This window comes from Schistocerca americana, chromosome 3, assembly GCF_021461395.2.
Source record: "Schistocerca americana isolate TAMUIC-IGC-003095 chromosome 3, iqSchAmer2.1, whole genome shotgun sequence".
Classification (NCBI taxonomy): Eukaryota; Metazoa; Arthropoda; class Insecta; order Orthoptera; family Acrididae; genus Schistocerca; species Schistocerca americana.
The window spans coordinates 414889356-414904914 of NC_060121.1; the positions used below are offsets into that span (position 1 = coordinate 414889356).

General features: G+C 42.7%; 1 protein-coding gene across 1 annotated transcript in view; it reads right to left on the reverse strand.

Moving 5' to 3' along the window:
* LOC124606784 (echinoderm microtubule-associated protein-like CG42247) overlaps positions 1-15559 on the reverse strand; it is a 340411-nt gene that overhangs the window by 184240 nt on the left and 140612 nt on the right. The window lies entirely within an intron of this gene.

Below are 15559 nucleotides of genomic sequence, written 5' to 3' on the forward strand. Positions count from 1 at the left end.
CACTATTTAAGTTTCAACCCTCGTATAACGGCATTCGCCTTAGTTAGAGAAATCACAGAAAACGTGAACATGTATGTCCGTGTGTGAATTAGAGATCACCTCCATAACGGATCCGTTGTCTCACCACTGCGCCACCTCCTCTGGTGGCTAATGTGAGTAGTGCAGTCGTCTAACCACTGTGTCACACTCATGTTCAATAGGCCACTCTGTAAAACTGTATGATCATGTAAACATTACAAGAACATTAGAGAGATTCTTTTTTCTTCTCGGTGGTCATCACAGCATCGATATATTTGAGGAAAGGCTTTATTCTACCAGGCCGTATCTTAAAATACTTTATTCCACACTACTGGTTTTCTACACGGTCCATTTTCATGTGCATCTACAGCAACAGATGTGGACATCGATGTCATTCACAAAAACGCATAGCATGGAGATGTATCTATATCTACATCCATATTTCTCTTATTTTATTACGATGATCATTTCTCCGTAAGCAAGTGGGTGTCAACAAACTATTTTGGCATTCGAAGGAGAAATTCGATGATTGAAATTTCGTGAAAAGATCTATCGCAACGAAAAACACTTCTTTTTAATGATTGCCAAGACAACTGGCGTGTCATGTCTATGACACACTATTCCAGTTTCGACAGAATACAAAAAGAGTTGCCTTCCTCTGAACTGTTTCGATGTCTTCCAGTCAGTATACATCTGTTGCTGTGGATATACTTGAAAATGGACCATGTTTGAAACTAACAGTGCAGAATAAAGCATTTTGTCTTTCTTCACATTAGTGGGAGTAACGTGTAACTGAAAATCGTGTCGGCAGGGTACCGAGCAATCAGTGTCAACTGAACAGTCAGTAATGACGATTTCACATCTACAACCAATTGTTCCTCTATGAATCAAATCATTTTCTAGTGGTAGGCGACGCCATTATAAAACACTGCACTGTACCACAGACGTTTTGACTGTCTTTGGAGCAGTCTTCTAACGGCGACTAACTGCTGCGTTTGTCTCCCCTATATACCGTCCTATTTCGGTAATTAGATGACTACCAATCTCACATTCTGTGATCCCATTGGATATTTCGAACTGAAGATTCCTATAAAGCGGTGGCTGTTGGTCGGGCTCTTCCTGTGCTACTCTGCAGGCAGGCGATAGTGTATCGGGCACTTATACCCTGGACTAGTGTTTTCCTGCAGCGGGGCATCGATACCAAACTACTTGCTCCGACGCATTCTCTTCTATGCAGATGTGCCATGGATATCTGCCCCACCAATGTTCTATAACCCAGTTAAAATCCTTGAACGCCATGTACTCCGCCTCGATTTTCGCATGCGCTTCCTTTCCCCCACATGGAGCCTCTATCTTCTGAACAATGTCCGACCGCTCCTTACCCACATTTGTACTATCCACAAACTACGAGAGTCACTCCAAAAGAAATGCACACTATTTTTGTAAAAATACAATTTTCATTCTGCATGTGTGAAAGTTTTACAGTGTGTAGATACATCCTTCCCACTCTTTTTCAAACTTAGTTCAACCTGTTCCCGTGAGTGGCGCCGTCACAGCATGTCTTCAGGATGGCTGCTACACTTGACGTTCGTTAGAAGCAACGTGCTGTCATAGAATTCCTGTGCTGTGAAAACGAGACAGTGGGAAACATCCACAAGAGGTTGAAAAAGGTGTATGAAAATGCTGCTGTCGATCGCAGTACAGTTAGCCGGTGGGTAAGCAGGTTACGTGATGAAAGCGGGCACGGCGATATTAAGGACTGTCCTCGCAGCGGCAGGCCTCGTACTGCACACACTCCAGACAATGTGCAGAGAGTTAACGAATTGGTGACTGCTGACAGACGCATCACAGTGAACGAATTGTCACGCTACGTTGGGGTAGGGGAAGGAAGTGTTTGCAGAATACTGAAAGTGTTGGCGTTAAAAAGGTTTGTGCCAGGTGGGTTCCCAGGATGTTGGCAGTGGCTTACAAAGAAACAAGAAAAATAGTATGCAGCGAATTTTTGGAACAGTAAAAGAATGGTGGAGATGACTTTCTTGGAAGAATTGTGTCAGGTGATTAAAGATGGCTCCATCATTTTTCACCAGAGACGAAGAGGCAGTCAATGGAGTGGCATCATGTAAATTCACCCAAGAAATTCAAAACCACACCTTCTGCTGGAAAAGTTATGACCACGGTGTTTTTCGATTCCGAAGGACTCTTCCTTGTGGACATCATGCCAAGTGGAACCACCAAAAATTCTGATGCATATGTGACGACACTGAAGAAACTTCAAGCTCGACCGAGTCGTGTTCGACCACATCGGCAAAAGCAGGATGTTTTGCTGTTGCACGACAATGCGCGGCCACATGTCAGTCAAAAAACCATGGAAGCGATCACAAAACTCGGATGGACAATACTGAAACACCTGCCTTACAGTCTTGATCTGGCTCCACGTGACTATCATCTCTTTGGGAAACTGAAAGACTCTCTTCGTGGAACAAGGTTTAAAGATGATGACTCCCTTGTGCACGCAGCCAAACAGTGGCTCCAACAGGTTGGTCCAGGATTTTACCGTGCGGGTATACAGGCGCTGGTTCCAAGGTGGCCTAAGGCAGTTGAGAGGGATCGAAATTATGTGGAGAAATGAAAATATTGTTCCTAAAGGACGTACACACTGTAAAACTTTCAAACATGTAGAATAAAAGATGGATTTAAAAAAATAGTGTGCATTTCTTTTGGAGTGACCCTCGTAGATTCGAATTGTTTCCCATCCTATCACCAACCGTGGTGTGCTACCACATCTTTACACGTTCCACCGTCCCAGCTCCTACACACACTCCGCATCTTATACTAGAGCGACTTCAACTGATTCCACCTTCCAGACAATGAATTCCGACCAGGTATTTACCTGTTCTACCTCATCCATCTCCTCTCCTATTTCCTCCCCATCACACCCTATCCTTTCTTCTCTTGATTCCACGGCCTGACCATATACCAGACTCATAGCCACCTCCTGTCCTCCCACTGCCTACCCCAACATCTACCCTCATCTTCACAGTTCCTACTCAACGACCTTTATCTTTTTAGAAGCTCTTGGCTGAAGAGCAGAATGTTGTACCGCTGACAGGCCATCACCCGCCCATATTGGGCGAAGGGGATAAAATATCAATTAAAACAATGCCATGCGACTCTTCTCTTGTGAGCGCTTGTTTAAACTGTTGAACGCTGGTCATGTAGAGTTGCTGAATGATGAAAATACGCTGCCCGTAGAAGAGAGGTTGCTGGCAGCCAGCCCTCGGTAAGTTGTAGTCATCCTCCCTGTTCATGCTGTTGGCGTGTTAAATATTTCAGTAGCTTCCCTAATTTACGCTACTGCAAACCTTGCTGTCAGAGAAAGTAAAGGGGCTTCTGTAGAACGCATCGCATCGCAGGTGGTGTATAGCTACAGTGATTTGTTGTGTTGCCCCATACGCACGTAGCGTTCAAGCGAATCGGTCTCACGTTTCTTTCAAATAATCTTCACTGAGTTCACGCCGAGGTTCATAGGTGCTTACAGTGTGAACAGCATCTACGGAATCCTTTGTGGGCCCCAATAGATCTTGTATCTTGCGGCCGCTCTAGAATATTGGTTTAATTCCAACGCGCCACGGCATCTTGTCTATACGGTTGTTGACGCCTCTCATGAGCAACTGGACGAGGTACATACATTTCCTCTTCGACGTCATAATTACAACCATATGACTACTCTCGCTTGCTCTGTAAAACGCTAGATGAAACTGCGACAATAGCATGCAAAATTGAACTACCGAAGAGAATGTTAAATAAGATTATTCTAATGGACTACAATAACTCAAAATCAATAAAGTGTTTGCAGTTCATGGAGGAACGGTCACAACATGTTGGGTTAATACGCCCCTGTTGCTGCGAAGGGACAGTGAATACAGCATTTACGTCGTCTTTATTAATCTTGAAAAGTTGTGTCACGAAGTTTTCTAATGTATATGAGAAATAATAGAAATAAACTGAGGCTCTAGTCGGGTGGAAATTCAGCCCAAACTTCAAAATGCACCGGGGGACAAATATCAGTTTTGAATTCTATAGTCCAACTGCTATCTTACGGTTCACACATACTAGTTGTTGGAAGGTCATTTACCTTAATATTATAATAACATTAGGCAAGGCCCTTAACAATTTACGATACGTGCTCGATTTCACGACAAGAAATCTTTGAAATTTTTGTTAACTGCTATAAAATATACTAGAGTACGAAATGGAACCACAATGTCTAAATTCCCGAAACATTTATCTTTGTAAAACAGATCTAAAGATTTTTTTGACAGATTAAAACACTACTGGGACTCGAACCGTGATGTTTGCCTTTGCAACTGAAGGTCTTCCAAACAAGCAAAGAATAAAGTTCATTCTGCCAGTAACGAATTTCGATACAACAATTTCGATACAACAATAGTCCGCTCCGGAGCCTCGTATTAATTCTGGAGAAAAAGAAGGATATATAAGTTCCTGTATCTTCAATCTGTGGAACATCTTTCGCTGGGATAAATACCAGATTATTCACATGTTTACTGAAAGCAGTGATGCAGCATATATATATATATATATATATATATATAATTACTCTAAATGCATCTACACGTGTCCAGTTATTAATCTAATGTGACTCTTGAAAAGTATTAAAAATAAATCTTGAAGAAAAAATTAAGATAAAATGCAACTAACGAGTGAAGTCCATGCCAGATGGCAATTGAAAATATTGTCATAGACTACAGACATGTTGGTTGTTGTTAAATGTCTAGTGTGCTTATAGCGGTGAAACAGGAGAGAGTAACTAATTTTTAAGAAGTTTTACTTACCTTTGTGTCGAGTTGTTTCATAGCTTTTATACCGAGGCCTTACTTATCCAAAATAATTCAGAAGGGCACATGCTTGCCTGGAGACGGAGAGTTGACATTTCTATACACCACTCCCTTCAAACATTGCTGCCTAAAGGTTGACAAAGGCGTGGGTTTTCCAGTACATTCTACTTCAGTTATACACAAATATTGTTATTTGAAAGGATCAGGTTTTTGTTAGGTGCCTAAATGAAAAGATTCCGTAGAAGATTGGGATGGATGTTTTCAAACACACTAGGACAGCCGATTACAGCAATGAACTGATTGACACATAGTTAGCTTCCTTCCGCTGTGGTTATTCATTTAACCAAGGGCCATGAATCGCAGTTCAATGCGTTCAACGAGTTACATTCTGAAATGTTTCATTTTAAATAAATGGTTTAGGAAATAGTCTAGACGTAATTATCACCGTAATGAAAACGAAGTAGATTTTATGGGTAGGGAGTGTTGTAAAGTGAACGGTTGGACGAAAATCCAACGAACTACTTTGCTAGGCTTCAAGAGATAGGAAGACATGTCCTAATGATAGGGATAAATATTATATTAAAAATTTGCAGGAGCGACACGGGTGCCTACATAGGGATGCCGTGTAGCATGGATAAGTCTATAAGTGGCCTTTATCCAAGAGTTGGTTTCAGATTCCCGCTTTATGCGGTAACTATGGTACGCTGCAGGTCGGTCCATCAGCAGTCTTGAGCTCCAAGACTCACAATACGGTAAGAGAAAGTATGAAGATTCATGGCTGGCCTAATCTACGTTGGGTTAGTTATTTTGTACTGGCTTAAGTTAGAGGAGGGCAGTTCTTGATTCTGAAAATAAATGAAACTGGGACAGAAAATGTAGGGTCAATCTGGAACTAAGAAAAAAGGGTGCTGAAGACATCGGTCGTTTGGTCGGTAGATTTAACCGCTGTAGAGGTTAAAATAGTTTTCCGAGAATGTGGACAGCTTTGAAAACGACCTCATAAGCAGCTAAATTCAGACATTATACTAGTTGATGTTTATGAAATGTACACTGGCAATAGCAAGAAAAGCGTTTCCGGAAAGGTGGAATTTCTTAACGTGGAATATAGATTTAAATATTAATAATTGTTTTAAGATTGCATTTGTCTGGATTAAAGGCTTGTATTGAAGTTAAACGTTGACGATAATCAGTTTAGACAAGAAGAAAATTGTGTCTATGAAATTTGGTGCCTAAGAAGAATGCTGAAGATTAGATGAGTAGCCCATATAACTAATAATTAATAATGAAGTACTAAATCGAACTGAGGGGGCAAGGAATTTATGGTACAACTTGACGAAACGACGGTATCGGTTGATAGGACATGTCCTAAGGAATCGGCAGTTTGATAGTGGAAAAGTGAGGACGGGGGGGGGGGGGTGGATATTGTAAAGGGAGACCAAGGCTTGGCTACTGTAAGCAGGTGTAGGCTGCAGATATCATAGAGAGATGAAGAGGCTTACACAGGACAGTGCACAGTCGCGCGTGGAGAGCTGCAGCAGATCGGTAGTAGGACTGAAGCCCACAACAACAAAGCAAAAACAACAACATGGCAAGCATAATTGAAATAGCAACTGACGCACAATGATTGCAGAATATATTAAAGTTGATTAGCTCTAGATAAAAACGTATTGTGGTGTGAGACTGAAATATAAAAACTCCATCGCAAGTGACGTATGGGAATTTGTGAATTTTATTTTGTTTAACTGAAGAAATAACAGTTTTCGAAATTTTAGATTTTACCATATAGGTAATTTATGGGTACCTAGGGTGAGGGAGGTGGGGGGAGCAGATGCACTGCTTGTCCTGAAACGCTTCCATTGCTCACATTTTCCCCGTTGCAAAGAACAAGGCCTATCAAAGTCGTTCAGTTTCATAAGACTACGTCTTTTACATGAATTAAGACAGAAAAATGGTGTTGATTTTAACTTACGCAAAGGAATAAAAAACTCCCATTTTCAAGACAACAATCCAATTTTACAAGGGTATATCTTTTAATGTAGGCGCACAGAATTTTGGATTATTTTCAGAATAACGTTATGTATAAACTTTTTCATTTAGCTTATTACAAAGATTCCAGGTACCATCCACCGCACGCAAGACAAACTTCCATAAGATAATAAAGCTCTCCCCGTAGTGTTGAGAGCACATCTAGAGTCACTGCTGTTACTATGCTGCGTCACAGTTCTCCAGAAGTTGTTGGAAGAGGAGGCGCAAAGACGGAGCCTTTCACAAAACTCCACAACAGAAAACACATACTGCGAGACAGGGCGATCTTGGAAGCCAATGGTGCAGTGCAAAATCAGAACGCCCCTTATATTGTAGGAGGTGCGGCGATGTGCACTACAGGAAAATCACGCCGCACAGCTGCAACTGAACTGCACCTGTTGAAACGCAGAACGGATAACGCCTTTTATTCCTGTGTTCTCGCAGTCTCTGCTCGACGCACAACGGGTAATGAACGAGAGAGCGGAAGAACTAGCTAATTGCATGCGGGGGAAACCTACCGACAACCACATCAACCGACATCTCACAACCAGCACCCAGGTAAACTTTTGATTTCTATTCATAAGTTAAAATTACCCCTACGTTTCTATCTTTATTCATCGTTCCTCATGCAGATCACTCCGGCGTGAGGATTCTTTGGCGTGCAAATCACCGACTGCATTTTACACTGTCCAGTCACATCAATGTGGACATCTGTCAAAAACAGCGGAGACCACTGCGAGTCGTGCAGGAAGAGAGTCAGTCAGGTTCTGGAAGATACCGCCATGGGTCTGGAGTTGCGACGACTCCAGTACAGTTGCCAGCTCCGCTAGGTTTCTCGGCTCAGTCTCCATGGCACCAACAGCTCGATCAACGACGTCCCACAGACTCTCGATTGCATTTCTCCCAGGGAGTTTGATGGCAGTGTAGTGTAGTAAACTCATCCCAGTGCTATTCGAACCCCGTCTTATACACTACTGGCCATTAAAATTACTGCACCAACAAGAAATGCAGATGATAAACGGGTATTCATTGGACAAATAAATTATACTAGAACTGACATGTGATTACATTTTCACGCAGTTTGGGGGCATAGATCCTGAGAAATCAGTACCCAGAACAACCACCTCTGGCCGTAATAACGCCCTTCATACGCCTAGGCATTGAGTCAAACAGAGCTTGGATGTCGTGTACAGGTACAGCTGCCCATGCAACTTCAACACGATACCACAGTTCATCAAGACTAGTGACTGGCGTATTGTGACGAGCCAGTTGCTCGGCCACCATTGACCAGACGTTTTCAATTGGTGAGAGATCTGGAGAACTTGCTGGCCAGGGCAGCAGTCGAACATTTTCTGTATCCAGAAAGGCCCGTACAGGACCTGCAACATGCGGTCGTGCATTATACTGCTGAAATGTTGGGTTTCGTAGGGATCGAATGTAGGGTAGAGCCACGGCTCGTAACACATCTGAAATGTAACGTCCACTGTCCATGCTGCTGCAAACGTCGTCGAACTGTTCGTGCAGATGGTTGTTGTCTTGCAAACGTCCCCATCTGTTGACTCAGGGATCGAAACGTGGTTGCACGATCCGTTACAGCGATGCGGATAAAATGCCTGTCATCTCGACTGCTAGTGATACGAGACCGTTGGGTTCCAGCAAGGCGTTTCCTATTACCCTCCTGAACCCACCGATTCCATATTCAACTGACAGTCATTGGATCTCGACCAACGCGAGCAGCAATGTCGCGATACGATAAGCCGCAATTGCGATAGGCTACAGTCCGACCTTTATCAAAGTCGGAAACGTGATGGTATGCATTTCTCCTCCTTACACGAGGCATCATAACAACGTTTCACCAGGCAACGCCGGTCAACTGCTGTTTGAGTATGAGAAATCGGTTGGAAACTTTCCTCATGTCAGCACGTTGTAGGTGTCGCTACCGTTGCCAGCCTTGTGTGAATGCTCTGAAAAGCTAATCATTTGCATATCACATCATCTTCATCCTGTCGGTTAAATTTCGCGTCTGTAGCACGTCATCTTCGTGGTAAAGCAATTTTAATGGCCAGTAGTGTATAATTTCGCGCTGTGATATGTTGCATTGTCCTGCTGGTAGATGCCACCGTGCCGAGGAAAAACAAGCTTGTGTTGATCCATTGTGCGTTTCCAGAATGACAAGGTCTCTCAGGGAATGCCACGAAAACATTCGTCATTCTACAATGGTCCCTCCTCCGGATTGGACACTTCCGACGATAGTTGCAGGGTGTTTGCTCTTGGGTATTTCAAGCCGTACAAACGCATAAACGCTGATTAATCTGAAAACGCCACCTGTGACCACTGAGTGCACTTCCAGCTGTGGTACTGGCTTTCGAGTTCCAGCCTTCGTTACCGATGAACAGCAGTCAACATGGGTACATGAAGCAGGTGCCTGCTGAGACCCATACGTAGCAACGTTCGCTCAGCGGTCGTTGAGGAGACAATGTTAGTAGCCCCTTGGTTCATATGGGCGGTCCGTTGCCCGACAGTTTTGCGTCTCTGCACCCGTATACATCTCCTCTCAACTCTGTGGTGCACCACAGTTCCCCTGCCGCTTGATTTGGATAGCGCCGTTTTGTCATACACGGTATACTTTAACTCCTGCGCCACGCGAACAGCTTATAAATGTTTGGAAATGCTTCCATCCTTGGCCCGAACGCTAATGATCAAGACTTTCTGGACGTCAACTAAGCCACTCCGTGTCCGCATGACAACGACTGCACTGTCTTTCGAGTCCCCAAGACAAACTTAATATACTCTCCACTGCTAGCGCTGCCTACCGCCTTTGAGTGGTTATTGTACGTTGACCACGAACATAAGCTGTGGTTACATTAACGTGACTGTACCGTTTATATTGTGATGAGATGGTAGAGCGAATTTAATTGGAGATCTCCCTTTAATTTAGCTGATGACGAGTCGTATGTGGTGAAGATTTCAAAATTGTATGTCTCTGGACTCGAGCCTAAGCTTTTATGCTGGAGATGCTATCGTGTTGCAGAGTGGCTGACACGTCCGTTTTACTCCAGCGATCATCCAACCATAGCTACCCGCTGTGTTATTTTAATTCTCTACCCCGAATTTTTCTTTTTCCTGCTAGTTCTCAGTCTGACAACGTACGCGATTTTCGTCAGTGTGTGTGTGTGTGTGTGTGTGTGTGTGTGTGTGTGTGTGTGTGTGTGTGTGGACGCTCATGCTTTTAGCGGATTATTTAAGTTTTTCCTTGTATATCAGGTTTTTCACAATTTTGCACTCTTTATATGCACTCGTCTCATACTACTTTAGTTCGAGCGCTAAAGAGGTTCTAGTTGTCCACCCACACCAAACGTATCATCATTACCATCCTCACCATCACCATCATCATCATTAGACATGTAGAAGATATAGTCTTGTGAAATCGGATGAATCTGTCTCAGAAATATTGTAGTTTTGATTACTGTGGGCTATGACCTGATATTAGGCAGATTCATGCACATTTAAATGAGGACATGAGAGCAGTCAGTGGTAGAATACAAATCTCCAATAATGTCAAACGGATGTCCACAGTACATTTATAGAACATAAGAAAGAGTGGCGAAAAATAATGCACAAAAGATATTCTCATTCCGAAAGACATTCGTACACCGCCACCATAAAAGGGTGGCAACTCTTCGAAATTTCGAGGGAGGAGACAGTTTTAGAGAGCAAAGTGACCTCTGCAGGCCACTTTGCACACAAGGAAGGAAGCAGGAGAAAATGGGATTGGGGGGAAGCAACTCTAGACTTTTTTCATTGCACAAAACTGGATGGCCAAAGACAGATAGCGAAAGGTTACTTCGAGATGAGTTTCCTTTTTCACTGGAGTAATTGCAGCTCCGCAGCCAGGCAGCATGAGCGCCACTGACAGGTTACCTGCTGACGTCACCGCAGCCGCCGCAGCCGCCCTCGCCGTCTTCTCTGCGCCTCGTGAAGTACAACGGACGGCGAGTTGTCACTGCGACCATTTTGTGAAGTGCCCCATCTTAAAGGCTGATCATCGTCACCGTTGCGCGATCTACAGTCTACTGTTAAGCGAAGAAGTAAATCCATGCTTGAAGTGTGTTCTGCACTTCTTCTACCAAGGCCCTTGGATGTTCGGCTATGCAGCACCATCGCATCTAAGCGAAGTCTGCAGCTAAGAAAAGTTTGTTCGATTTAAAGCATCTACCATTCTTAAATGGAACTACAGTTCGGCTATACATCTTCTAACGTAGTTGAGGCACTTTCCATGCTCTTTCAATGAAATCGGACAAAAATTCCTCTAAGTTTTCTAGATCGTATTTACACTGTAGCCATTCTAGACATGCCTAGAAACTGAACTGAGCATATTTTTAACCATTCATCCTTCTACGCTAGGCTTTGGCTGATGTGCCATGAAAGAACATAACACTACGAATAAACGCGTGCATGGATTGAAACTGTTCTTAGTTGGGAGAGGAAGATCAAAGGTAGTCAGCACGACTCGTAAACTCGATTCCCACCGTGTTAGCATTTTATGAAAAATATCACAGAGCTAAACATATTTCTTAAGTTTAGTTTGGGTGAATTATTCAATGACTGTAGTGTGCATAACTGAAAGAGAGGAGTAATCAGTTTCCTTTGGGTAACATGTTTTATAATTTTATTAGCGTTCAACGTGCTGTATCACGATTTTGGGTCTTTAAAAAACAGTTTAACATTTTTTTTTGCAGGTAAGCCACATATACAGCACAACTACTTTGGATCAGTGTTTTTGTCCAACGTAGTACCTCACGGATATTTATTGTGGGGCGCATTCATGACAATAATTGTTAATCAATTTGTTATTTAATTGATTCGTTTCAGTGTATTAGATTTGCATAATAACGCAGCGTTTTATCTACAGGACTGCAGATTCTCTTGCGAAACATTTTTGAGTTCATTAAAATATCTCTCAAATCACAGCAAGTTGTATTTATTTTCGGAAACGTAGTTCGTTACTGTGGTTAAAGATACATGAACTGCATTTTAAGCAGATCAAATCCGTGTCTGTGTTTCATGAGACTTGGTAGGGATCAGTGTTTCATGATACTTGGTGGAGAGCAGGCCGGTGAGCAGGAAGGGAGGGCGGGGAGGGGGGGGGGGGGGGGGGAGACGACAGGACACTAAAGTACGATGTAATATATAAATTTTATGAGTTTCGGGAGCATCATTGCAGTGTGAAGCCTCATACTGTACAAACGTTGGTCTTTCCAATAATTTTCTTAAACATAGACGTACTTTAGAATACACACTGCCAATATTTACCAAGTCTCACTGAGAGTCTCAATTCCAGTAGTATTATTTGGAGCTTTACAGGAAGGTGGTCCCGAGGAGTGCTGACACCTTTGGTGTGAATGATACAACTTCGGTCGCTAAATTCCAGAGAAATACGTCTTTCCGAATAGCTAGTCATGCCCTGGCGAGCTGTAGCACGCTGCCATGCGGCACCTGTTGTACCAGACTGCCGGAAGAAACTCTACATGTCGTAAGTGGGATGCGGTTTGATAGTGACTCGCTGTCATATGGCGTACTGTTGCGCTGGTGGACAACTAACTGTTGGCATTGGAATGGCCTGTTTGAAAAATTAGGATTAAAGGGTAGGATAAAAGCGATATTCCGCAAAACTGCTTATCGGAATGGTGTTGAAAAAGCTTTCCAATTTCATTCACTTTTCCGTAGTCGGTGGGAAGCACAACGGTTATTTCTTAAATTCACTCTCTCCACCCTGATCAAGAACGAAAACTTCAACTTTAGACAGCACTCCCGACGACAAATAAGGTAAAGGTTAAACACAATTTTTATTAAGTCTATATGCTTGAGAAGCAGGTCACACGAATGATATCATTTCCAGTTTCGACTTAATACGTAATTGATATCTACTGTCTTTCATACCAGATGACACGTACTACATTGTTAATGTTCCAGTGACATGTTCTATTAGTAAACTCTTTATGTAAGGGGGAGTTTGTTGTACATCCTTGCAAAAAACTCATGAAAATTTGTGCAAAATCCATCAGCAAGCAGTGTGTTCACATGGCAGACCTGTATCAGAAATGTAACGAAAATTTCATGGAACCATAAAAAGCCACTAGTTTGCGTTTTTCAACAGGCTAAAAGTTTTCTCCTTACTGTTATTAGCCAACCGATATGCCTTCATCCATCAAATTGCTGAAGGCGTTAATGAGAAGACGATCAGAGTAGTGGATCAAATCCAAGAACATTATTACGCAGAAGGGGTCTCGGAGCCCTATCTCGCCTAAAGTGGGAAAAGTAGAAAAAAGAGTTCATGGCTCGCTGAAATAACACACAAAACTCGCGATTTGCAGCCACGACAAATACTGACAGAGTGTTACTTCTATACAACGGGTTACTTCGTTGTCACTAATTTCTGGAGCTGATGTTTACTTGTCCGGTGCACGCATGACGTACAGTTAATTCCATTTCCATTATCCCCACTATCATTATCCCACTTATGAGCAATGCTCAAAGTAGCAGAATGCGTTCTGCTCACAAACAGTGGTATCTTGTTCCCTAAAACTTAATACAACAAATATTTTGCTGTTTTTGTGTGTTCTAAAACCGAACTATTCGCACTGACTCTAAGGGAAGCCTAATGAATCCAACACGCTAGCTGACAACACTTGACGGATTCCGCATTTACATGTGTAGTTTTCGAATTGCAATTATGCCCCAGGTAAAAGATACTATCTTTCTACGAATTAACGTTTCTTCTCGCTTCGACTAGTGTGCGAAGAATGATTCCTTATAGTTTCTGGGCAAGCTGATGTTAGGCTCATTTAATCTTTACGATCAGTATGAAAAGTGTTTGTAGCAGGCCACACAATATCACTGCACCATATTGCTCCTCAGTTTTCTAAGCAAATTTTCTGAAGATATTAGGTTTCTTTCTTAGACTATGAGTCAGTTAGAATTTCTATATTTCTCTTACACTTTCTTGCTAATCAAACGGGCCTCTGATGATTAACGTTGCTCTTCTATGGGTATGCTCTAGGTTTATTGTTAAACCAATCTCTTATGCATTCCACACACTGCAGAAATATTCCAACTTACGCCGTGCAAGCATTTTGTAAGTGGTTTCTCTTGTAAAAAGTGAAGTTTGCACTACCCCAACAATCAATGAAAGACTTCTGTTTGCTGCACTCATGGACGGGTCATGATTATCCCATACTCAGTCCCCGCTTAGTGTTATTACAGGTTTTTACGTGGTATGGTAGATTCCAGTTGCGACTTATTAATCATGTAGTCAAAGACTACTACATTTCTGAATATCATGAAGTGTACAATTTTATTTTTTTCTGCATTAAGCAACAATTCCCAATCTCCACACCACACAGGTATTTAGTCGAGATATGACTGGATAATATAATAGTTATTTTGATTAGGTGACAGTGAATTGGCTACTCGCTATTCGTCTTATCTGTAGCAAGCATTGATAATTATGCGACTTGAGGAGAGAAATAAATTGAAAATATGAGAACTAATGAGAACGTACAGATATTTCGGGTGCCCTAGGATATCGACACGATTTTGGATGTACAACTGGAAGTTGGATGAAGCCAGTTTTTCGTACTGGTATTGCATCTGCCATACACCGCTTGGTGGCTAGCGGAGTATATATATAGATATGTAGTATCCAGTACGTTCCACGCAATCGCAACTAACACCATTATGGAGCCACCACCAGCTTGCACAGTACCTTGTTGACATCTTGGGTCCATGGCTTCGTGGGATCATACCATCAGCTCTTGCAAACTGAATTCGGCTCTCGGTCGCTGTCTGAGAGGTATTGGCTGAAATTTGGTATTCTCGCCACACTCTTGACATTGTGGATCTCGGAATATTGAATTCCGTAACGATTTACGAAATGGAATGTGCCATGAATCTAGCTCAATCTTCTATTTCCCGTTCAGAGTTTGTTAGTTCTCGTCGTGCGGACATAATCACGTCGGAAAAATATTTCACACGAATCATCTGAGTACAAATGACAGCTCCGCCAATGCACTGCTTTCTTGTCTACGCGCTACTGCTGCCATCTGTATGCGTGCATGTCGCTACTCCAGCTACCTAAGCATAAGAAAGATGTTGTGAAATTCAGAGAGGCTTAGTCTCAAAATCTCGAGAGCTGACCTCCAGTACAAGATACTTCCTCAAACAAATACCTCGCGTTAGAGAAATGCGAGCTTATGGAGAGGGGATCCGACAATCCTTCACGTCTCATTCTTTCGCGAAAGGAGTAGGAATGTAGAGGTGTAAATATCGGGTGATCAAAAAGTCAGTATAAATTTGGAAACTTAATAAACCACGGAATAATGTAGATAGAGAGGTAAAAATTGACACACATGCTTGAAATGACATGGGGTTTTATTAGAACCAAAAAAAGTATTGTTAGACGCGTGAAAGATCTCTTGCGCGCGTCGTTTGGTGATGATCGTGTGCTCAGCCGCCACTTTCGTCATGCTTGGCCTCCTAGGTCCCAGGACCTCAGTCCGTGCGATTATTGGCTTTGGGGTTACCTGAAGTCGCAAGTGTATCGTGATCGACCGACATCTCTAGGGATGCTGAAAGACAACATCCGACGCCAATGCCTCACC